The 26936-nt window shown below is 38.3% G+C and overlaps 1 pseudogene; it reads left to right on the top strand.

Annotated features, from left to right (window-relative positions):
- Positions 1-17719: 17719 nt before the first annotated feature.
- On the top strand, positions 17720-22859 carry LOC122661952 (annotated as a pseudogene).
- Positions 22860-26936: the final 4077 nt, after the last annotated feature.

Raw genomic sequence — 26936 nt, 5'->3', positions numbered from 1 at the left:
AAAGGTAAATTATGTCATTTCATATGTGTATTCAAAAAATACGAAAAATAACGAGTTTTTTTTATAATGATATAATGATAGGTCACTTTTAAATTATTTTTTAATTTTCTTTTCACCATTAACTTGAAAATTTTTTGGCCGACTAGGGCTTGCTAGCAAAACTTTCACCCTTGAGTGCAAGTATTCTATTGTTCGTTGTCAACCGAATTCAAAATGCACCACCTATTTTACACTATTTGCACTTCATTTTCTTTGGATTACAAACTCTCAAAACAAGACACTCTCTCTTCAGAGAAGTCTTATCTGCTCTTAGTCTTTATAGACACACACGTTATTAGGGTTGGTTATTAAAAAATAGGTTTTGAGTTAAAACGAAGAAGATTCTTTTATAAAGATTCTCCTTTTTCTGTGCCAGGAACTAACAATTGACTTCTTTGGTGGATGACCCAAAAGGCCCACAATCCTATCTTTGCCTTCAATGGACATGTGAAGCATTTAGGAGAGTTAACACTATAGTTTTTTAGCCTCATCTCAAAATGTGGTTGTTATGTGTCTAGTGGGTCCACTTTAGTGTATGGGTGTTAGATTCAAGCAATCTAGTATAGGATAAGTTAAAGGACTTGATTTAACATGTTCCATCAACTTTGAAACTTTTGACGTATCAATCAAGTACCTAACATTTGATATTAGAGTTGGACACCACGTCATGGGTTCGAGTCACGAAAAGGGCTGCCTGGAGTAGAGTGAAAGCCATCAAGAAATGCTACTTGTCACTAGGCAAAAACCCTAGAGTAGAGTGGAGCCCCTTGAAAAGGACTACCTACCGCCAGAGTGAGAGCCGTCGTCGCCGACGGCTATGGAAGCATAGTGTATGGGCGCTAGATTGGGCCATCCTAGCATGCGATAGATTAAAGAACTTAATTTAACGTGTTTCATCAGCGTTAGAACTTTTGGCGTATTGGTCAAGTACCTAATAGTGGTTTATTTATCACAGTGGGGGTCCTTTAGTTGTAGACAGATGTTGTGCAGGTAAAGTGTCCTCATAAGGCAAGCTTCAATTAATTAAGGATGCATGTGGTAAATTGGGAAATTGTAACCTTCTTTTGATAGTTTCTTATTTATTTTTAAAAGGATCTTTAATGGTCAAGAGTTCTTTGCCGGAGGGACCGCGCATAACCCTTGCGTGCACATGTGGATCAAATGAGAGCATGCAACGACATCAATAGAGTGATCATTACAACCTTCCATGGGGATAGGGAGGTCATTTCACCCCTGTGTATGGGCGCAGTGCAGGGACGCACACTCCACCATAGAGAACTTTCTCCTTTATTTACTTTAGAGAGAAATTATTTTTGTAAATAATTTGAAAGTGAGTTCATTCCAGTTGTTATTAATTAGAGAAAATTATGCAAACCTCCCTATAATTGGGCTTAAAAACATTGACCACCCCAGAGATTTCAGAAAGTACACTGACCACCCTTACTTTACTGAACCTGTTACTCCTGCCCCCAAGTGGCTAACCGTGTTAAATAAATTAGGAGTCGTCAACTTCACCCTTTTCAGGTGTGGCTCATAGCCTCATAGCTTCTTCCTCGCCAGCAAGGGTTTGAATATTAGAGGTTTAAGGGAAAGCGCTAGCACAGTACTAGCTTCAACTCCTCCAGCGATGTCATGAATCCTATTATGGGGGCAGAACCCATATTCCAAAGCTTAGCCAATGTATAAATGTGGCATCTTTTTGCTCGAAATCAACACTCCCCTCTCTTTATTTCCTTAAATTTGTTTTTTTGTTTTTTTTGTTTTTTGATAGAATTAAATTTGTTTTCATCATTGTTATAAAATAAGGAATTATAAAAATTATTCATAAATTATTCATAAATTATTCATAAATTATTCCTCATGTAAAAATAGGCCTTCAATAAATTAGAAGTTGTACGTTTGCGCAGCATGTCCGTGAGATCAACACGTGTGCAGATTTCTTGGCGGGGTTCTTCCACTCAAATCAGGAAGTCCACCTGTGTATAGATAATCTCCCTACAACTCTCTCTATGTTAATATAGAATGATGCTAACGGGAAGAAATACTTCAGAATGTAATCCCCATATATTATTCTTTTATTAATACAAGCTCCCTATTATCCAAAAAAAAACCGTTAAATTAATGGTCACAATGCAAACCAAAAGATGTAAAAATGTTAAAATATAATGGTTAAATTGTAAACTTTTAATTAAAATATTTTATAATTTTTTATGGTTTGACTTATCAGGTCTGAGCAAACTATTAGCCATTATTTAAAATTTCAATTGAATAGCCATGATCCAATTCAAAATTTTAAAACGATTAATAGATTATTCTTGAACCATATTTTTTCAATTAAAATCTTTTGAGTTATTATTATTATTATTATTTTTTGGACTACGAATCTTTTGACTATTGATGGTGTAATTAAATCAGATTATACCATATGTTTACCGCGATTTTTTGTTAACGGTCAGCAGGATTTTATAAGAATGAAAGAAAAAAATAACAGATGTTAAACGTTCAAGCATATCAAACAAGTACAAGAACAAATGGAATAAGGGATGAATCCCTTACTACCAAAAACCAGAAAAGATTATTCTGAAGTCCACACAAGAAGAACACCCACACATTAAGGAGAGACCGAAAACTTGGTCTTCCAACTGAATGATCTAATAAAGCAGCTCTAATAGAAGGAGGGAATTGAAACTCAAGAAAAGAGTGATGGAATGGCCCCTTCTAGCCGCAGAATTTGCTAAGAAGTCTGCGACCGTATTTCCTTCTCTGAAGCATTGGGAAACTTTTCAAGATATTTGATTCAGTTACGATTCTAGAGCAATCCATTCGTATAACACAAACCAAGGGATCGATCTAGTATGAAAAGCACTAGTAACTGCCGACGAGTCACATTCAATCCACAACTAGGAGATCCCAAACTCTCTGGGCCTCTTAAGTCCACAGATTACAACCTCAAATTCAGCTACATAATTAGTTTTAATACCAAAGAAATTGCTGAAAGCCGAGATGGATCGGAGCAACACGATTCATCTCCTAGAATTCCACCTGCCCCAGATCTGCCCGGGTTACCTAATGAACAACCATCGATATTAAATTTTGTCCAACCCTTAGTTAGGAGGCCTGCACCAAAAGACTACCATGATAATCTGGACTGGTTAATTGGTTTTATCTTAATTTTGTGTACCATGATTTAAAATAGTATATGAATGGCTGTGATCTAATCAAATGTTAAAAAAATTTAAATATATTATGTTGAACCATTTCATTCTATTTAAATCTTTTTGATTAATTATAGAAACTTATGACATTGTATTCTTCTCATCATCATCTATTAACATATACTAGCTAACACCATTTGTGCTTACTGTACTGCAAACATAATTTTATACATTAAGAACCTCAGGTGTAATTAATCCTCTCCTCCTAAAAAAATAAATAAATAAAAATTATCTTAAAAAGTTTAATTTCAAGCCAAGGGGGAATGTGAATTGTCCTCAGTGCTCCTCAGCAATGCTCAGCAGGGCAGGCCTCCAATGTTCTAAGGTTGTTGAGAATAATGGTGATGCTCGGTGGGTGTTGATTTTGTCAATCTCCATCATTGCCAGCATTTGCTTCAGGTCTTTCTTCTTCACCACAACCTTCATCCGAGTGACTCCGCCGCCTACGTCGCGGCGAGAAACAACTGTGCCGCCATGCGCTTCAGCAATCAATTCCAACAGATTGCATCTCATTGTCTTTTGATCACAAACTCTTGCTTGACGGCAACCCCTCTTCAGGGAAGCTTTAACTGCTTCTATTATCTTCAAAGCCATTGTTGCTTGTGTTATCTGTTTTTTTATTTATCTCAAGTTCTCAAACAGAGGAGAGGGGAGTACTTATATAAGAGGCCAAACCAAACTAATTCATGTAAGGCGGTGGTGAGGACACGTGAAAATGTTAAATTCTTTATATCTTAATGACTCATTCAATATTTGGTTGCTAAGCCCCCGAAACACCTTTTTGGAAAATTATAAAGTGAGACGGAATACTTGTTTTGCCTTAAAATAAAGACGGAATAATTGGAATATATTGTCAGCGATGCCGCCTGCAATTCCATCCGGCTCTTGTGCCCTCTAGGCAAGAGCTATCTTTAACTTCGTCCACCGAGGCACACTGGGTTTCCACGTCTTGGTTTTGTCAGAATATTTGTTCTATCATGTTGACTTTGAAATCACTTGTTTTTTATTTGACTAGAATCGTTCCTCAAAGACTAACTGGTAAGGAAAAGGTATTCAAGAACCTATAAGTCTCTATATTCGACTACTCACCTCCAATGTGAAATTAATATTTTCGCCTTCCACGTGAAACCCCAACTCTTTTGTCATCCGTTTCTATCAGTTACTTGGGGGATTGGGCTCCTCTATGGCTCAAGGGTGCACTGCACATCATGTAGCACAACACCAGAACTCACCACGTGGACGAGCTCCCCTTTGGACGGCGCAGATCAAGATGGAAATTCAGATTTCAAAATTAAGAAATCCTCATGTCCATTGCATGTGCACCACATTCAGCTTTTCCAACTCGATCCACATCATCTAAAAGGGATCTCATCCACTTGGCGAGCTCTGATGCCGCACCACAAGATATGTGGCGCACCCTCGTGCCCCGTAGAGGAGCCCAATCCGCTAATTAAATATCTTCTTTTATATACTTCTCCTTTTCTTTTTCTTTCTTGTTTTTTTATGAAGTTTGTCAACCTTGTAAATTACTCCAAAAGGAAAGAGTCTAAGGATATGCGAGCCTACGTATGCATGTTATATATATATATATATATATATATGTCTCCAACAGCATATCTTTCGTGGCTTCCTCCTTTTGAACCCACTAAGGTCATTAAGGCCCAAAACCAACTACAATTGTGTCTCAAAAAGAGGTAAACCTAGTGCTGCATGCTCCACTAAGGCCAATTCTACATCTTTAGTGGACGTGAAAAGGTAGGCCATTGTGAAATACTGAAATATTTTAACAGTCACTAAACTAGAGGGTCCATACGGTCACTCAAAGTGTGCATTTGTGTGACCTCAATGTTTGGAAGGGTGACGCAGTTCAAAAATAAATCAACATGTATAGATGAATTCTATTGGAAAAATAAATAATCAAGCATAAGATAATAAGGTAGATCAAAGGGATTAGCGTGAAGAACAGGGGTGAACCTCTCATGCATTTACTTTTCGCGGATGATTGCCTAATGTTCTCCGAAGCTAATTTACAGCAGCTGTGCTCTTTTAAGGACTGTTTAGATATTTATTGTAAAGCATTTGGGCAAGCTCTGAATTTGAAGAAGTCCACACTAACTTTCAGTCCAAATACGGCAGGGCGTTTCAAGCGGTGGTTCTCCAGAGTATTGAAGATCCCATATGGTGAAGGAGCAAAGAAATACCTTGGTTTGCCTTCAAACTTTGGCATTTCTAAAGTTAAAGTGTTTCTGGATATTAATGATAAATCAATAAATCTTCGACAGAATTGGAAGCACCAATTTTTAAACCAGGCAGGGAAGGAAGTATTGCTCAAAACAAAAGCCCTCACAACGAATACGTTTGCCTCTAGTCATTTTAAGCTGCCTAATGTTCACCATGACAAGCTCAGTTCGATAGCTGCGAATTTTTTCTGGGGAGAGACTGAGGGAAAAAATAAGATACATTGGATTTCTTGGAGGAAGCTTTGCAGATCTAAGCTGAATGGAGGGTTGGGTTTTCGGGATTCGAAACTTCACAACCAAGCGTTGTTAGCTAAAGTAGCTTGGCATCTCTTTAAAGAGCCTCAATCCCTTTGGGCTTCATTCATGATAAATATATACTTCCCAAGAACGGATTTCCTCAACGCCCCTTCTGGCCACCAAGTCTCATGGGCCTGGAGAAGTATTCTTGTAGGCCGAAAGGTTATCCAAGAAGGTTTGATCTGGACAGTGGAAAAGGGGGACAAAATTAATATTTGGGAGGACAGATGGCTCCCCTCCCTAAAAGGTTTCAAGCTCCAACATCCGAAACCTGACCACTGCAATCTCTATAAGGTTGAGGATATAATCGACAGTGGTAACAGAACATGGAAACAGGACCTTCTCAATGAGTTCTTCCAGGTTGAGGACCGTGCGGCTATCCTTCAGATCCCTCTCTCTTTGTTTCCTCGTGAAGATGAATTGAAGTGGGGAGCTACAAAAAATGGTATCTTCAGTGTTAAATCGGCATACCATCTTTTGTGTAACCTCCAAGATGAGACCCTGTGTAAGTACCGCGGTCCTCGGGATGAGGGTTCCTCAGCCTTATGGCGACAATAATTGGTTTCGATGAGTAACGGCATATCGTTCCGACATATCATCATGGGGATTGGGATCATACTTCATAAAGAAATAGAGTCACCACCTAGGATTAGGGCTTAGGACCCAATGGGTGTAACCCCATCCAGGATTAGCGGAAAGGGCTAAATGATTTCATATGGTCTGATAAGAGATTCAGGGTAAGTAGTCAGGTTACGAGAGTGGGAAGGTATTAGGCACCCACCTCGTCCAGATAAACCGGTCTTTCTACTAGATGCTTATTTTCAAATATTCTCCCTTAATAATACATCATATATCAACATACAAAGCTAGATTTTGATGTACTAAAACATGACAAAAAAAGAAAAAAAGCATTTACTATGTACACTAAAGCAAGTTACTTTAATGGTCTACATTATGCCAAAAATAATAAGAATGAAAGAGACAGATACCTGTCAAGAAATACAAGAAATAAATGAAAATGTACCTAATACGAAATATGCGATGTCCCACGGCTCAGGTGGAGATGGACGATCGGCTTGCCTCTCTCTTGTCGGACAGAGTAAGGACTATATGAGATGGGTTTCGTTACTCAGACTTCGGGCAGAGCAATGGCTGTATAAGGGATTCTCGTTATCTGTATACAGACAGAATAACGGCTATAAAATGAGGCTTTTGTTATCTGTATGCAAACGGAATAACATCTTGACTAGGAGGTGAGCGCTCTTCACTCAAGCGGGTAATTGATGGATCTACCCACAACTCGAAATATTGCTCAAAACTCACTTACAAAGGCTTGAAAGAGGGCAAAAATTGGACTGGGAGGGTCTCCCTAAGCTTGGAATCCATGAAATGAGGGGAGGGGGACCCTCCTATTTATAGGGGGTGTCCCACTTCCTACGACGCTGGATAGGTCCTCCACGGCGCCGTGGATGACGTCAGTAGGCTGAGGTCACAGCCCTCCGCGGCGGAGTGGTTTTTTGCCACGCTGCAGAGGGAGGCCTCCACGGGCCATGGGTGACTGACCACGGCGTCGTAGACAGTGTGGGCCATTCCTTCTACTTTTTGAGCCTTAAATGAGCTTCTTTGTTGTTTTTGGGCAGGTTTGGGCCTATTAGGCTTCTTTCTTTGGGCTTTTCGAGGATTTTTTTCCTCCCTTTTGACTCTTCATAAAATTTTCTGTCGGAGGCTTCGCCCCTCTACAGCCCCCGCAGGGGGCTGCCTACCCCCCTAGACCCCCACGACCCGCTAACTGGCTAGCGGGACCGCCGTGGTTGGGGAAGATGAGTTGTACCTCCTTCAGCATTTGGTAATAGGGTCTTATAAGTCATTTTTAGGGATGTTCGGGTGATTTGGCTCTAATGTAGGGGCAATAGTCCTTCTTGAGAGAGATATCGATGTCTGTCCGTGTCCAGTTGTCATCATTGCCGGGGGTGACAAAATTCATTGTCTACACCCTGCAACATGAGCATGAGAGCATAACCAAGGTGTGGAAAAAAATTTTGCACTGCCCTACACTTCCAAAAATTAGGACTTTCTTGTGGAAGGCTGGCGTAGGAGGAATTGCCACTGGAGATGCTTTGGCCAAACGACAGATCCCCTTGGATCCTTACTGCACCAGATGTAATGGCTCAGTGGAATCCATAGACCATATCCTACTCTTGTGTGATTTTGCTAGAGCGGTCTAGTTCAACAACCCCCTCTCTTATTCCCTATCGCAAAACCCAGATTTATCACTTAAACAGTGGATATTGGGGTGGATTCCTTAGCCAAACATGTAAAAATGGAATGGAGGAAACATATGACCCTATGTAGCTTTCTTATCTAGGGTATTTGGTTGGCCAGAAATGAATTCATGTTCCAAGAAAATGTAGGAGTCCTACCGAGGTAATCCAGCAAGCTATCATCTCTGCAGCTGAGTTCAATTTAATTACCATTCCGGATCAAACACCATCTAGTCAGCCAAAGCAGCAGAGATCATGGACTCCTCCTACCACTGGCTCCTTCAAGCTTAACTGTGATGCGTCCTTGATAGCATCTCAGAGTCTGGGAGGTATCGATTTCATTATTCGCGGTCCGGATGGGAAGGCTATCTCTGAAGTTTATGAACAAGCTTTCATGCCAAGCCCTATCATCGGAGAAGCTTTGGCCATTCGCAGTGGTTTAGTTCAAGCACTTTCAGACGAAATTGATGTTCTAAACGTTGAGTCAGACTGCCTGGATATTATTCAAGCTCTAAAGACTAGGAGCCAGTTGGATCAGTCTAATCTCCTTCCTTTAGTGAATGATATCACTCAACTGGCGACCTACTTCCAACATGTTTCCTTTGTTCATATCCCTAGAGTGTGTAACAGCTTGGCTGACGCTCTGGCCCGGAAGGCCATATCCTTGGAGAGCAGGATAGTTTGGTTTTATTCCAATCCATGGGTTCAAGAACTCTGTAATTCTAATCTCATGAGCTTTGCCCGTTCAGTTGAATAAATTACTAGTTACCCACAAAAAAAAAAAAAAGAATGGAAAAACAAATATTCAAGTATATAGAGGACAACTTAATTCTGGGTTCGTTGGAAGACTCATTCATCTTAAGAGAAATTCAAACTCAAATAGCCACCCATCATGCTAGGAGGTGGGATCTCATTCTTGTACGCGTGAGCGTATGAGATTGGATGTGAGTCGCCCAGATGCAATTCAACTCCTCTACTTCTGCTTGCCCCTACTACCGTGTGCGCCCCACACACAAGCAATGCAAAATGTACCACCTTACCCCTGCCCGAGCACCTTGCCCGAGCGAGGGTAAGGCGGTACTTTCCGCCGCACTTGTGGGGGGGGGGCACTACAGTACCGGGCAAGCGGAAGTAGAGGAGTAGGATCCGTCCCAGATGGCATCCACTATGAGTGGGTCTCACATGAAACGGGTAAAATTAACTGAAATAGAAACCAGCTCTGAATCCGGTACTATCTCAGAATAGGAAACCAACCTCGCAGCCCTAGAAGGCACGACATATTAGACCTAGTTCCCAAATAGGAAAGGGAATCACCCCACGACCTTTGAGAATATAAGCTTAGTGTAAGGAGGATTCTCCACATCCACTCCGTCTCCCAAAAGGGACTCTTACCACCGCCATACAACAAAAGGCATTTCACTATAAATAGTGCCTCACTCGAGCAGGTATGAGAGGAATTCTAAGATGTTTGATTTTATTGTGCAATTCTACGTTGTTGCTAGAAAACTGACTTAGGCATCGGAGAGTCCCCCTTGGAGTCTGTCTCCAGCCATCTCTGGCGTCTTCTTTCCGAATATAGTATGTCTGTCGATGTCCACAAGTCGTACAACCATCTTTGCAGTTTTTTTGCCACAATACCTATGAACTATGAAGTTCACATTCATTTTTGTTTACATCTTCGATCTTTTTTGTTTCATGTACTCATCGTTAGACTGGGTTTCTTCTCCTCCACAATAAAAGTTTTAATATGCATAGCCATAAAAAATATAAACATAAAAAATAAATATAAAAAATTCGTGTACAATAAAAATTACCAAAATACCCTTATGACTTAATTTAGTTTAAGAAGGGGAAAAAATAAAAAATTGGGGGCTGTCCTAAACCCAAATCAAACGATGAAAACTCCAAAGGACTCAATAGAAGACATCTTCAATCAAACTTAAAATGAGAGGTAAAGGCGATGAAAACGATGATTCAAAGCGATGACAAATAGAACTGAAATCTATCCTAATCAAAGAGAAAAATCCAAGGAAAATAGCAAAAGAACAGCTAAAATCAAAGAGAGAGAGAGAGATATTCAAGCCTTATTGAAACCAATTTATTGGGTTTTCAATTTAAGATCAAACCGGATCCATTATATAAGATTGACTATTTAAAATCAATTAAAGACTTAAACGATAGACCAACCAATGGCCTCACATGTCCAAGCCCGAGCAAATCAGCGAAACCAACCGGTTGACACCTCTATTCACACGTTTAATGGAGGAGACCAATGGGATGGTTGTTGGGTATATTATATAACCCTAAAATATGCCCTAATATAAGTCTACTTGAATAAAGAATCAGGGTGTGGTGGGCCCCACTGGATAGAACCCATCTAACCTAAAAATCCTAGTCTTTCCTATAAATACTAGCTGGAGGCAGCAACCTGTGCAATTCCAAACTTGATATGCAGGGTGTATTGCTTTAAGGAACCTTGTGCTTAAACCCAAAACCCTAACAATATTAAAGTAATAGATTTTTTTTTTTTTGTCTCCTCAAACGTGTGCTACCTTTGGAATTACTGCTCTGGTTTTTTGTGAGATCGGCTTTGGAGATCGAAAACACGGTTGTGTTTTTTTTCTGATTGGCTTTGGAGATCATTCAAGGTTGTGGCTTTTCTACGATCGGCTTTGGAGATCGTTCACGGTTGTGGTTTTCTATGATCGACTTCAGTAGTGCTCCAAACCACGATTCTGGTATCGTTCGTTGGTGATTGTCTTAAAAAACAAAAGGAGGTTTGCATTTTTTATTTTTTATTTTTTCAGTCAGAGAGCTTTCATCATAGTCTTGATCGATTTGATAGATTTGAGGGGAAAAAAATCAAGTTGGCAGATGGCAGAAAGCTTTGGAAAAAGCTTTGATGATAACTTTTTTTAAGCTTTTAATTGATTAAAAAAAAGTAAAAAGCAACTTTGTCTTTTCTCAAAGCTTTTGATTTGATCGATTAAGAAAAAATAATTTATCAAAATTTTTTTTTTTACCGTAAGCTTTAATCAACGCTTTGATTTGATTGTTTTAAAAAAAAAAACAAAGAAGCTTTTGGTTGATTGCTTTGGTCAGAAAATTTTTTTTTTTTCTGGTTTTGGTTATTCAAAATCGAACAGCACCACCTGTGCCAGTGACCAGCGCCGCCCACCACCGTCGACACCGTCAGTTGAGTTTGATCCGCCGTATTCTCCGCTTCTCATCTTATCAGGTGCAATTGTTTTGCTTCAAAATTTTTTTTAAATAAAAAAAAAATATAGCAATCTTGAGATGGAGAAACATGCCGTTCCGTTTGAGATGATCAAATTGGAAACTTTTAGTGGATCTGAGTTCAGTGTATGAAAACGGAAGACTCTATTTGGTTTAAAACATTTGAATATTTTCTATATCGTAACGAGTACTTTCAACGACTATATTGATACTGAGGAATCTCAATGGGTTAGTGATGAAGACTTTTGCAAAGATTATTTGTTGAATTGCTTGTCAGATGGACTTACAGAGACCTACAGTAAATTTGAAACTGGAAAAGATATCTGGGATAATTTAGATGCTCAATTTAAGGAGGAGAAACTATCCAATACTCACTTGTGGATAATTTCATGGACTTCAAATTTTAGGAAGACAAGTCAATCCTCCCTTAAGTAACTAATCTTGAGAATTTACGGTCTAAATTAAACCTAGAAAAAATACTTGTTTGTAATGCATTCCTAATTGGTGCTATTATTTTTACATTACCTTCGACTTGACATTCTTTTAAAACTGAGATGTATAGAAAGAAAGTGCAAGTGAGGCTGGATGATCTCAAGCGATTCATTCGAATCAAAGATGAGAACAGGGCTAGGAATAACTTAGAGATGGTTAAACAACAACAGTCAGCTGCTAACATGGTTACACATCCCAAGAAATTTTCTAAGAAATCTAAGCCACCTAAAAGTGAACTAAAGCAGTTGGAGGCCAAAAATACTACTTTTAAAAGAAGAGCAAGTGCCACAACTGTGGTTAGTGGGGTCACTATGCATCTGAGTGTAGACACCCTAAAAAGGAGGATTCTGACACACCAAAGAAGGAAGTTCATATGATGGTGGATAAGACTGAGCCTACCAATTTTGTTGTCATGGTTGAAAAGGGTGAGGTCAGATCTTCTTCAGATTGGTGATTGAATTCTGGAACAACCTGTCATGTGTACAACAACAGGAACTTGCTGATTGAGAAAGTCAAAGTAGCAGAGTCGGTTACAGTTGTCAATGGAGGATCAGTGGAGGTGACTCAGAAAGGAACTGCAAATCTGGTATTGTCTTCAGATAAAACTTTGATTTTGAAAGATGTTAAAATAGTTTCTGATTTTGAAAAGAATTTAATTTACTTAGCCTATTATGTGATACTGGCATGTGTGTTTCTTTTCATGGTGGTAGAGTAACTTTGTCTGTTAACTCTCATTATTTTGGTTGTGCTTATTTAGTTAATGACATATATAGATTAAGTTTAGCAAATGAGACAATTAATCAAGTTAGTTCAAATTTGTTTGATCCTAAAACATTACATTGCAGATTAGGACATGTCAATTATAGAAAATTGCTCAACTAACTAAAACTCATAATTTGCCATTAGACATTTTGATTAAATTTGACAGATGCGAAGTATGTGCTCAAACCAAAATTACTAGAAAACCTTTCCGTTTGATTTCTAGGAGTACACAACTTCTTGAATTAATACATTCTGACCTTTATGATTTTAAAGGTTTCACTACTAGAGGTGGTCGGAAGTATTTAATCACTTTTATAGACGATTTCTCTAGGTATTGTCATATTTATCTATTAAAATCGAAAGATGAAGCTTTTGAAAAATTTAAAATTTTCAAGAACCGAGTAGAAAATCAGTTGAACTTAAAGATTAAAAAACTTAGAAGTGATAGAGGAGAAGAATATAAATTGTCAGAGCTCAAGGAATTTTGTGCCTCTCAGGGCATAATAATTGAAACTACTGCTCCTTACTCGCCTCAATCAAACGGCATAGCTGAACGTAAGAACAGGACATTGACAAAAATGCTAAATTTCATATTATTGACAGCTGGCATGTCTGCTTGTTATTGGGGAGAAGCAGTGTTGACTGTCAATCACATTCTAAATAGGTTACCACACTCTAAGTTGATTTCTACTCCTTATGAAATTTGGCATAACCATCCTTGTAGATTTGACACTTTATGTAAGGATACAAGACCTTGGGAGACCAAAGGTGGGAATTACAACCAACACTTAGTGTGTATCTAAGATGTGTAGAAGACAGTGTTGCAGAACATTTTTTGGATTTCTCAACCAATGTGGTGATAGAATCTAGGGATGCTGTGTTTTTTTAGGATAACCAATGTATAGTTTTTTGGATTTAATCTTTTTTTTTTCAGCTGGTCTCCATCGATTCTTACCGATCCTGATTGAAATCGGCTGGGCCGATCTGGATCCCAATACTGGGTTTTTAAACCCTGTTTGGTTCTGAGAAGAAGAATGGATTAATATGGCCTGATTTTGATTTTTAAAAGTTGTGTGTGTTCATAAAAAAAAAAATAACGACATCGCCTGTAGTTACCTGAAGAAGTAGAGGGTGCCGTAGCTCCCAAAACGCGTTCGTTGCTCCGTCACCTAAAGTTGCAGCGGCAAGAATCAGGTGTGCCATCGCCTGAAAACACGTTCGTTGCTCTGTCGACTGAAGTCACAGTGGCAAGAAGAGGTGGGCCGTCACCTGAAAACGCAGAAGTTTCAGCTCCGTTAGGGTTTGAGTGAATGAGGAAAATAGGAGAAAGAGATGAGTTTTAGTAAACGTTAGGGTTGAGTTTGAACTTAGGTTTACTATGGGTTTAATGTTGGTTTGGTTAAACTTGACCCGGGTTAGGCTCTGGGTTGGGATAACCATAGTTAGTTCATTACTTAAAAGTAAGAGAATGATTTAGTGCTGTTAGATTTAAGACCACCACGTGTCACACTCTGGAGGGGGAAATAACAAGAAATAATGGATTTGGAAATGGAGAGGATTAAAATCCCCTCTGACGGATTAGCACCCTTAGAAACGAATGAAGATGAACCAATCTTATCAAAGCTTCAATGAGAACCCCTGTAAAAAGACTGATGAATCCTTTTGTCAACCAGAGAATCCCTAGCCATAAAAGGAGAGAGAAAAAAAAAACATTAAAGTTCACACAGAACCAAGGGAACCAAGAGAGAAAAGAACTATCGTCACAGGGAGAAAGGAAAAAAGAAGATCGTGATAACAGAAGGGAAGGAAGGAGACACAACAGAACAAAATGGAAGAGAAAAGAGGAAAGTTATCAAAACGGACCAACGGAAAATGAAAGGTGAAAAGAGAACGAAGGAAAAAGGAAAGTAAATAAAGAAGTAACAAAAGACACAAAAGAACCAAAAAATAGAAAACGAGTGAAAAACACAGTAAAAGCCACGTATAGAGCTAAAAGAGGTAGAAAAAGTTGATAGGAGATTACCCTGACACACTACTACAAGTGGTTCAACATACATTGGGATCCTCAAATAAGGAGGGAAAGAAAATGAAAAAGAAAATCAAGACAATCGAGAGAGAAACTCAACGAAGCAGATTAAGGGTGTGTTTGGTTGCGTAAATCCACAAATGATAATTTCGTGGAATCGTGATTCTCAAATATTAAAACTGTTTGATTGTGTAAATCCACGGAATTAAGAAAACCATCTGATTCCACTTTTTGTACTAAAGTTGTTTCATTCCTGAGTTCACCTTACACATGACCACCTGATTCCATAGTACATTTATATATCATGATTCAACCTGGAAGAAAACATTTTTAACAATTAATAATTTTTTAAAAAATAAAACACTAATATTTGAACAAAGGAAGGAGCGTCGCTTGCACCGAATCAATGGTAATAGACCAACCAAGGTCGGGTGAGGCCGGCGTCTCGAATTCCCTACCTACTGATGAAGAAGCAGTGCACGCAGAAAGAGAGGAAGAACTATTAACGGGGATTATAAATTGCCCCCTCAATCGTCGGGGAGGCAAAACACTAATAGTTAAGAAAATAATATCTTATATTTTATTAAATAAAATATCATTTTTTAGTTAAATATTATGCTTATATTTGTTTTAAATAAAACACTAATAATCAATTATATAAAAACTAATATTTAAATAAAAAATAATAATTAATTAATAACTAATATTTAATTAAAACTAAGATTTAATTACAAACTACTATTTAATTAAAAATTATAAAATATTAGAACTAATATTTAATTATAAATTAATATTTAATCAACTAATAGACTCAGGGTAACCAAATAGTTTTTCAAATAGATTCAGGATGAACCCAACTGACAGACTCAGGATAATCAAACAATTTTTCAAGAAGATTCACGTCACAGAATCATGATAATTAAACAGTTTATTTTTCAGAATAATGAATCCACAAATGGTAACTCTATGAATAACCATCCAGAATCAACTGACAGACTCAGGATAATCAAACAATTTTTCAAGAAGATTCACGTCACAGAATCATGATAATTAAACAGTTTATTTTCCAGAATAATGAATCCACAAATGGTAACTTTATTAATAACCATCCAGAATCAATACAGCCTTCAACAGATTTACGTAGCTCATCTTATTACTACTGATGACTTGTTCAGAGGCATATTTGGTGGGTCGCATGAACTAGTTCTAGTCATTACTAGTACTATCATGTGTGAACAATTGGTGTCTTTTCTTCCTTATGACATGGATTATGTATTGTAGATTTCATGGGTTGTATGACGGATGATATATATATATCTATTTTCTTGTTGTAGATAATATTTTGTGGAATTTCATAGTTCTATAACACATCATGCATTATTTTTTATGTTTGATGTGATGAAGTCATTCATACTTTGATGTGTTTATTTCAGTTGTGAGGCTTCTTGTTGATAAAATTATTGTCTACACGCTATTATTATGTTTATTAGATGATGTAAATGTATGTTGTATGGTGAATATATGCCTTTTTTTGTTCCTAGATTTTTACAGAGGAACCATGTTAAACACATATTGTATTATTGTTGTACACGTTTTATTGAATCAGATTTTTTAAAATAACTATTTCCGTCTAGCCCGTTTAATACACATACATATTCGTACCCCTTTTTCTTTTTCTTTTTTCTCTGTATCTGAACTTTCTAAGGTCATGAATAGGGAGCAAGAGATCAGGTCATGAATAGGGGGCAAGAGATCTCTACTTGGTCGCATAATCTCTACACAAGTGTCTGGGCCAATGGGTGAGCCCGCCTAGGTATCTACCCAGGGGACAGAGGCGTTATCTCACGGTGCCCTGTGAGAGGGCATAGGAAACATCACCAAGTAGAGATCTTTTTCCCATAATATATTATATGAATATAATAAATTATATAATATATTTTATTATAGTGTTATTTTATTTAAAATTCATAATTTTTTCCTCGGCCCAGCCCAACCCATGCATCTCCCATCTCCTCTCTATGATCGGCCAATCAAGGTCAGCCCAGCCTGACCCTGAGGGTGGGTCAAGATTAGATTTTTCAGGCCTTGAGTCAGGGTCGGGCTGGGCCAGGGCCCAGGCCGGGCGCTACGCTAAGAGGCTCAAGTTGGGCTGGAGTTTTAAAAAGCCAGACCCAACCCGACCCTGTTGCAGCCCAACTCATGAACGGACACGGTTTTTCCCTCTAATATTTAATATGAAGTAAATGAATTGCACACACACTCTACGAACTACGAAGGTTCCTATGCGATTAGTTCGACGTTTCTGTGAGAGAAGCTTGTGAATTCCGTCGTTGTGGACGATTGGGATTTTGGGTGTAATTCGCATTTGATTTAGGTAATATTCCTTTAACCTATAAATGTACTTTGCTTCATCTTCAATTCTCTCTGTATCGATGTCTCTGGGTTCCGCAACCTTTTTTGGTTCTTCTTTGATTGATCTGATTCTACTTTTTTACCAAAAAAAAATCTGATTCTACTTCTAGGGTTTCTGTTCTCTTATCTGCTAGATTCAGTAGATACAGTTTCTTCGTTGAATGATTCGGGGTCGTTCAGGCTGGGTATGAGCTCTGTTTTCTTTAAAGCTTTTTGGGGTTTCCTTTAGATTGCAATTCTAAAACCCTTCTTAAGCTTCCGATTTTCTATTATGAAGAAACTCTCTCTCTCTTTCTCTCTCCGTGTGTATCAACCGTCTATAGGTGTTAGAGTCCTACTATGCTTTGGAGTCCTACTATGTTTGTGGTAGAGTCCTACTATGATTATGTAACAGTCCTTAGTTGATAGTATAATAAAGAAATTAGATTATTGTGGTTTGATACTCTGAAGACTCTGAATCAAACTTTTCCTTGCTAAACATGCAGGCATTGAATTCTTGTTGGCACCTGTAAAGCAAATTTCTTGGAGATACAACTTTGAGATGCTGAGCCATTGCAGAGCAGTACGTGTCCTGTTGACTTATGGGAAACTATTTATTTGTTCTCTAAAGATTAGATTTTAATGAAAATTATCTGTTTAATTTTTATTTATGTTTTCTTTTAAAATGTTTAGGAACGTCATCACTTTCATCAAAGTGATGAAGTTTTATATGAATATGAAAAAGATTATTACAAAGAAGATTCAAAGCCAACAAAGGAGGAACTTGAATACCTTCAGTTGAGGCAGCGTATAAAGGAATCTTTGAGAAAGAATATGAAGAAGGGATATGCTACTGTTTTCAAAGAGTCTCTGGAGAATAAAAAGAAACTTCCATATGACAAGTTAGTGATGTATACTTTACTTTCCTTCTCAAGGCTCTCTTTTTTCCTGTATGTCATTAAATATCTCAAGCACCATCCTTCTTCATATTTTATGGTTTCAAGGAAGTTCTAGTCAACCTTTATTGTTTCCATTTCAATTCTATGAATTATTGCTGACAGGACTGAAAATCCTTGTTGATCTATTTCCTTGCGTTCTCTGTTCTATGAATTTTGGCTGACAAGACTGGGAATTTCGTATACTTCAATAAACTGGATTATTTTTTTTTGGTGATGGGGTCTATTTCATTATTTGGAATCCTTCAGTTCTACTTCAAAGAATTTGTCCACCCTAAAAAAAGCATAATCATCTAATGCATATGAATCTTGGCATGATAGTTAAGGATGGATTATGGAATTAGTCAATTAGTGAAGTTTGTGAAGGCATGCATCATGGTTTGGCTCTTTATTCCACATGTAAGGTAGCAGTCACCTGTGATCCAAGAATTCTTTCTGGCCTATTTTTAGGGCCCTGCATCAATATAAATGCAAAATATTTTTCTGATCCAAATAAGCTTGGGGGAACAACCTGCCCCCTCCCAAACAAAAAAATGGTAATAAATTTTCTTGTTTTCTCATGGAAGAATGAAAGCAAAAACAACATTATGATGAGTGGTGAATATTTCACTCTGGTGGTTTGTGATGAATATGTCGTATTTTATCTATTAATTGTCATAGAGATTATCTATCTTGCGGTCTTAATCCTAGGAGCTTGTTCATAGTTGATGTCATTACTCATGTTGCAGTGAATCTTTCTTTGCAGTTACGGCTCCTTTTTTGGCCCTTCACAGCCTGCTATTGCACAAAGAGTAATCCAAGAAACCAAGTCGCTGCTAGAAACCCAACATTTGGCTTCCAGGATCTCAAATCCTCTTGGTGTATGTATCACAAACCTTTTGCTTCAGAAGATGATAGGGATAATGCTGCATATCTAACCTATTTTCTTACTCATGTTCTATATATGTATAATCCAGTTGTATGTTAAATATCATGTCAGTCATCTGTTGGTTAAGGGCCTTGTCAGGTGTGGGTATGAGGTAGTTCCAAAGTCAAACTGCCAAATATCTGTACTTAGTTATGTACTATATCTTTGAGATAGGATTGACATCAAAACTTGGATTTCATCACAGAAAACATAAGCAAATCAGAATGAGCATTATGAAAATATAAGGCTACCCTACAGTAGCGGGAGCCTCGTGCACTAATTATCTTTTACTCTACATTTGGCTGGCACTTGGTTATGGGGACAATCCCTGACTGGATGGGGATGCATGGAGGACCCAACCAACCTAGATATTTGTCGCACCATAAGAATGGATCAATGGCATTCTAGTTGGGACCTGGATCCTTGCCACGATGTCTGAGCAGCACTTGGGATGCGAGCCCGGGTGCTGCCAGCCGTCTAATGCATACTGGGTGCACTGGAGAGGATCCCCTTCCTTCTAGTTGGGGTCTATTTCATCACATAACCAGGTAATTAGGCGAAAGTGGTGACATCTTAACCTTTAGAAGCCTCGGCTGGGTTCTTTTGGTTGGGTTGCTTTTTACCATAGTGAGGACTTCCATTGGCAGTTTTGGGGCCCCTTTAAACTCTTTGTCTATACATGTGTTGTAATGCATTAACATGAGAAATAATAATCCTGATGCTTATACATATGATAATAACAATCCTGATGCTTATACAGTCTTGCTGTTCCTTAATCTTCCTTTTAATTATAATCTCTTATGTCTGTAGAACAAAAAAGCTCCCGCTTCAATCACTGAAGGAAAAAAACCTGCTGTGCACGCCCAAACACATCGAGTCATTAATGAGGTAAAAATCAATTTGTTAAACTTCCTTTTACTAACTTTGAAAACCATGGATGTTCTCTAATCGATATTGGGTATTATTCTTCTGTTGCAGTTAAAAGTTAAAGCACAGAAGCTCAAGGATGCACGTGATTATTCCTTTCTATTGTCTGACGATGCAGAGCTTCCTGCCCCCTCCAAAAGATCCCCCACCTCGAAATGTTTCTTTCCCAAGCTCTGGTTTGTTGTTGGTCTACTAAATTTCATAATTGGTTTATTGCTTTAAATATTGTATTTTTTTTTTTGGAGAAACTTATCAATGTTTTTCCTGATGTGGAAGATGCACGATCGGCCCAAGTCTCATTGAAGAGCAACAAGCTGTCAACGGGCAAGCACGGAAGCAGGCCAGTCTCTAATGGTCGTGAAGAAAGAAAACTGGTATCAGTGAAAGGCTTTACTTCTAAAACTGCAGCTCATACCATGGAATTGAAGAAGGCACCAGCAGTAGTTGCGAAAAATAATGTGGCTGCTGTTAAAAAACCAGCCTTATTGAAGGTAAACCCATTGGCTCAGAAGAAACATTTGGAACAGAAAAGGCAAATTCAAGAACCTCACAAAGCAAGGGTTATGGTGAAACAGGCAGTGCCTTCCAAACCTCAGGTTTTCATCTCTCTCTCTCTCTCTCTCTCTCTCTCTCTCTCTCTCACACACACACACACACACACACACAAAAAAAAAAACAATACGCTGCATGCTTAGGAAGTTCCTGCTAACAGCACTCAAATGTTACCACATATGCTCCTGCATCATGCATGTGTAGATTCCCGGACTCCTTCAGAGGTTTGTAACATGCACATATGCAGCCCTCCCAGTGCTGAGCATATACGCTCCTCAAAAACAATACGCTACATGCTTAGGAAGTTCCTGCTAACAGCACTCAAATGTTACCACATATGCTCCTGCATCATGCACGAGTAGATTCCCGGACTCCTTAAGAGTTTTGTAACATTCACATATGCAGCCCTCCCAGTGGATTGTGTGAGAAATATAAACTCATTTGTATGAATACTGTAGGTTAAGGATGATTCTAAGCAAGGTCCAATGCGTGCCACTAAGCTAGAGCACCAACCCAGGAAGCAGCCTGCAAGGAGGCCCTTTGATGAGTACGAAGACGAGCTGGATTACACTAGCATGATCAGACGCATGTTTAGGTGAGATTTTTCTTTTGAGATTTTGGGTTTTCCACAAATTGTGTGTGGTTGGCTATAATGGTAGCTTTAATTTTTTGACATAGCGGTGCAACTTTGGCTGGTTGGTATCAACCCTAGGCTAGCTAGAAATTGGCAGTTGTAAAGGACTCTTGGATGGTAATTTTTAAATTTGGACTCTAGACATGGGACCCACTAGTAAAATATTAATTTCGTGCATCCTTTAAAACCCCTACTTTGAGCTTTAAAATGTGCATCCTTTAAAATCCCTACTTTGAGCTTTAAAATGTGCATCCTTTAAAACCCCTACTTTGAGCTTCAAAACCTGGCCCAAATGTAAACCGGTCTGCATTAAATACATTCTTACATGGCATAATTGTATATTGTAGGGCCTTAAGTATCCCCTCACACCTCTAGAATAATTTTTTTGTGAGCTTTTTTCCTAGATCTACTTGATTGAAACAATAATTACAAAACCAGTAGGTTTACTAGAAAAGTACGTGTAACGAAGTTAACCCTACTTGTTTTGTAATTTACTCTTATCAAGTATATCTAGGCAAGTTTCCCTTCTTTTTTTTGGTGGGGGGGGGGGGGGTGGGGATAATACTTCAATATGTCACTGACTTGGTGCTACTACAGTTATGACAAAAGTGAAGGTTATAAAAGCATGCCGGACTCCCCCCTCCCTTGGCCTCCATTTCCCTCCCACCCCCCTCCCAAAACAAATGTGAGCCAAAGAATATTTACTTTCTTGGCCAAAGTTCCTTTGCATGACCCAAGCAGGAAGGATGATGCAGCAGTTCTTACCCTTGGATAGGTATGGCATGGTATGGTTTGGCCACATGTCCAATATTAAAGCCTAATTCTAATTTTCCTTTCCATGTATTAGCATGTATATCTTGCTAGTCCATGCTTTAGTGTGCACCCTCATGGAAGGCTTGGATATTAAGTGTTTTGTTTTGCCATGTGGCCCACTCTTTTGGGGTTGAAATTTGACATGTGACCAGGGCACCTTTTTTTATACCTGTCCTCAAAAGTTGTGCTCCATTCCGAGCTGCCACATGGCACATATTTTGGCCTATGAGAAGCCCTTACTCGTGGGCTGTCTGTGAAACCCTGTGTGTGTGTGTGTGTGTGTGTGTGTGTGTGTGTGTGTGGTATTAACTGTTGCTTATTTCATAAAACGGCATATGATATATTGCAGGTACAATCCTGATAAATACACTGCACGGGATGATGAGGACAGCGACATGGAAGCTAATTTTGACGATATCCTAGCGGAGGAGAGGAAAAGGTAAGGATTGTGGTCACAAAGTTTCCATGTTTCTCTTCTGCAGGTTTGGCTGTACAATTTTTGAGCTCATACTTCTGATGGGGACTGGGGACTAGAGTTCATGTTTGCAAATATTAAGTTCTATGAAAAATTAGGGGAACGTTCTCTGTGGGGGGAGTGGCCTCTGTGTGCACGGGGGCCCAATGAGAGCACACGTGGAAGCATCATGGGGGGTGGGATTTCCACCTTTCAAAAGGGGTGGGATGGTCATTTTGCCCCCCCCCCCAACCACTGTTTCTGGGTGTGGAAGTACACTTCCCCACAGAGAACTCTTCTCCAATAAAATATTTGGATGATCCAAGTATAGTCTAGTCATTGTCTGTGGGGGCGGAGGGGGTTTAGACACATGTTTCAACATAAATCAATCCCATCTGTGATGGCATAGGATGTGAAAAACTGTCTGTACCCAATCTTTATTGGATTATGCCTATGTCGTGTATTTTCTTCTTTCGGGTGTTCTTATTCAAACTTTCTGCCCACAGTGCAAGAATTGCAAGAGAAGAAGATGAAAGAGAACTTGGCCTGATAGAAGAAGAGGAAAGACGGGAGAAGATGAAAAAGAAGATGCTGCAGCGAAAGCAGCTAAGCAAGCAATGACCATGTAGATCAATGGTTACTTACCTCAACCCATCATTGTTAACTATCTTTCTTTTTTTCTTCTTTTATTTTTTTGTTTAAACATCATTGTTAAATGTCACAGCAATTGAAGCAGCACCATTCTTTTTTTTTTTGATGAAACAAGAAGCAGCAGCACCATTCTTGATAGCTTAAGCTGCATTCCTCAAATTGTACAAAGATAACATTACTTGTAAGAAATCAATGTCATTCAATAAAAGGTAAATCAATTTTTTTTAAATAAGAACATTACGTCTTAATTTGGATCATTAATTTAGATGTTCAAAAGAAGCTTTGTTGAAACAGTCTTTGTTTCCTGTTGATCCAAAGGGTTTCATGGAATATGGAGGGCTGAAGATATGGCCAACTCAAGCTGTCCTACAGAGATCTCTAGTTGCCATGTGAGGCATTCCTTTTCTCTGCCAGCCCTGTATATATTTCTTGGGTTACCATGTTTTGGGATTTTTGGTAGTACACTACCACCTCATTAATTAGATGACACATGGCCTTTTCATATGAGTAGTGTTCTGTTGTCTATGTAAGCCCTGTGCTAAGCCATCTTATCCATGTCAGTCGTCTCAAGGGTGAAACTTGGCAGATGCAGAGGGTGTGAGATGAGGGGTACATGAACCCTCTTAACCCTTCCATCCCACCTACTCAGGTAAATGGCAAATTCTAGAATCTCCTGTAATTGGACTCATGTAACCGTCAAGGAGCACCCTTTCTAGGAGGGATGACTCACGTTATTCATTGTATTAATTGGGTTGTCAAAGGAAAAATACACTAAGAAGTCTATGGGCAACCTGCAGGAACTATGGGCCTATTATTCCAAGGCCACCCAAAGTCTAGGCCAAGCTTGCTGGACTTTCTTGAGCAATCCTCTACTTAACCAAACCGTATTGAAACTCAATGGGGTACCCTGCATGAATCTTGTTTCACCATTCAATTTGAAGTCATAGTCATCGTAACACCCCCCCCCCCCAATGCCATTATCCGTTATTGTCTCTCACCCCTTCTTCCTAGGTCATTTTGGTCTACTTCTAATTCTTCTAGTCCTCTACTCTGCACCTCACCATTTCTCCTTACCAATACATTAGGAGGCTTTTGTTTAAATATTCAAACTACCTCATGTGACTCAATGGTCTTGAAGATAATGGTATTGATAAAAGAAAGACTAGATTTCGTCTGTAATAAGTTCCCAAAAACGTTTTTATTCCAAATACAAAGATACTGCAAACGACCATTGATTTTATAGACCAAATTTAGAGTGAAGGCCTTTGCTCAAGATGTACAGCGGGTTGCCTTGAAACAAAATTGATTCAGATGTGTCGGATCTTATTCTCCCACTTCCTAATTAAGGGACATCATGAGGGCTGCAACAGGGTCAAGTTGGGCTGGATCATTCAAAGAAAATTGCTCATTGGTCTTAATAATCCAATGATGATTGTGTTGCACTAATTGTATTTGATGTATGTGTCCATCAAACCTAATTGAATTTGATTAAATTAATTAATATATTTTCATATTCTTGTGCTTGTTGTGATTATTTTGATAATGTGCAATTATTCACTTTTACTGTTATTAGTTCACAACTGTGGATAGACTTGGGCACTCTGCTCTAGGGACACATTGTATATTTCTCTAATGAAGATTAGTATGGAACTATAAATGTGGGCACTTAATTGTGTTGAACGTTGATCCATTCGAATTCTTGATTTGGTTTACCGCTATTGTATTCGCAAGGGGAGTTTTCGGTAGTTACTTTTTCTCATATCTGGAAGGCGTTTACTATTGTGTTTATATTTCATGCAATTGTGGTGATCCAATGATTGATGTCTACTGACAGGCCTGATTACACATCAGATGCTCATTGTATGATTTATATGCGTAAATGAGGGTGTTCCTCACTAAGGTTTCACAACCCGACAGGGTGAGCATCCAAGTATGTGAGTTATTGGGATAATGATCGATTGGAATCGGGGCCTCGATAATATTAGATAGTACTATTTGAAACAAGTTTCAAATAAATTTGATTGATTATTGGTCATAATACTCGCAGTTAATTATACAATGCACTTGCAATTTTGACGAGACAGTTGTTTTCCATACTTGTGAGTTGGATATTGGTAGTGTGAGGACAAAGTGTAATGAAATTTTCTACCATAGGGGATTTTCAAGTTATGCATTTTGTAGAGATGTCTTTTAGTGTGATTAAGAAAATTTAAAGTGTAAAGATTTCTTTCTGTGCAAATATGGATAACTTAAAGGGTTACCATTTAAGATCACACCACATGATATGTTCTTGATTATTGATTTGTAATTTTCTAATTAAGGTTTTTCTATTTAAAGGGATGCTTAGTTCAAACTTTAGCTGCTGCACTCAATTATTTTCAACAATTGAGAGAGAAAAAGAGAGTATTCTTCTTCCTCAAGCTAGGATTTCTGCATTTGAGTTGGAACAAAGCTTTGGTGATTATACTCTTGTGTTGCATCCCTTTAAAGGAACGTATAATTAGTGCATTTTAGGTAACATATTTATCCCACTAATTGATTTGTTATCACATGTGTTCATTGAGATCCTGTCACTACAATTTTTGTTATGTATCTGATACTGTATCACTTCCGTTGTCGTCAATAGATTGTTCAACGAAAATACGATTGGTTAAATGGCCCGGTCCAATTCCCTTTATAAAAAAAGGAAAAAATTCTCCATCTAGGGTCATAAACACTTGCCTCCCTGATTCCCCAATACCCTCTGCACACCATCCAAACCCCAATCCCTTGGTTAAGGGTGTTGGTAGTCATAAGATCGTCTCTTGGTTCTTCTTAGTTAATAGATAGGGAAATCAATCAAAATTGCATTTATGGTAAGATAAAAAAATAAATCACACGGATCTCTTATTCTGTCCCATAAGAATTAAGGAAAAGACAAGAAGAGAAAAGAACATCTTTTTCCATCTTATGAAAAAAAGAAACCATCCCATTACCCGAATGCGCAGCAGAATGAGATCAATTCGGGTATTCTTTTGCATCTCATGAATAACAAATAATACAAAAATAACCACAAAAGAATTAATTAGATTTGCTAACCTGAAAAGCCTCAAGTTTTGCTCCTCCTCTAGATCGTGGTACTTCCTCCAATGAGCACGCTAGACAAGACTAGGATTTCTAAAACCCACACCCTCACACACTAGAGATCAAGAAGGAGAGAGAGAGAGAGAGAGAGAGAGAGACATTTCGGCCAAGGGGAAAGGACAGAAAATTCTGCCAAAAGACTTGGCCGACTCCCCCCCTTTAGGTTTATATATGTATGAGGCTCTAATATTCCTAGTGAAAGTCTAACTCTCTCTCTCCTACTTGAATTGGTGAAGAAGCAAAATCTCAAAGGAAAAATAATTAATTATTTATTTTCTATTTAATGGATAATTAAATAATAGCACCACATCCATTAAATTAAATAAATCAATTAATTAATCATCAAATCCCAAAATTACCCTTATATAATAATAACTTATTATGTACCAACCATCCACTAATCAACATCATCGTTATGAAATCTAAGACATGTATACATATACTATCAAACCCTATTTCATAGTACATGTCCATATCAAAGTGTCTGTGTACGTGATCGGAATCTGCAAAACGTGATCAACTATTATTGATCATTATATGTGAAAATATGTTTTGCAAAACCATTTCCAAAACGGTACAGGATCCTGATTCTCATCCGACCATCCACATACAACCTCTTACTTAATGTTCCCCAATTGGGCAGTGGAGACCATGTTGTGTGACTCTTTCACTCACAAAATGTTCGCATATTCCAACAATACCGGCTTTGGTTCTTAGAACCTCAGTCATTGATAAACCAAAGAATGTGTTCACATTTTGTAATGACAAGATCCTCTCAGGTACTGGGTCTTAGTGACGTATGTCTATCCATTACATTCGGCAGTAATACATGAGAGAATTGACATAAATAGATTCTTCGCCAATACACAACAATATGTGTACTCACATTCGCACTCTGACATCAACATGCTTAGGTGTCCCCAATGCGACTACCATATGATAATAGTGTCCAACCTAAA

The sequence above is a fragment of the Telopea speciosissima genome, chromosome 5, assembly GCF_018873765.1.
Source record: "Telopea speciosissima isolate NSW1024214 ecotype Mountain lineage chromosome 5, Tspe_v1, whole genome shotgun sequence".
Lineage (NCBI taxonomy): Eukaryota > Viridiplantae > Streptophyta > Magnoliopsida > Proteales > Proteaceae > Telopea > Telopea speciosissima.
Note: the sequence above shows the minus strand (reverse complement) of the source record. Positions and strands in the feature narration are given on the sequence as shown.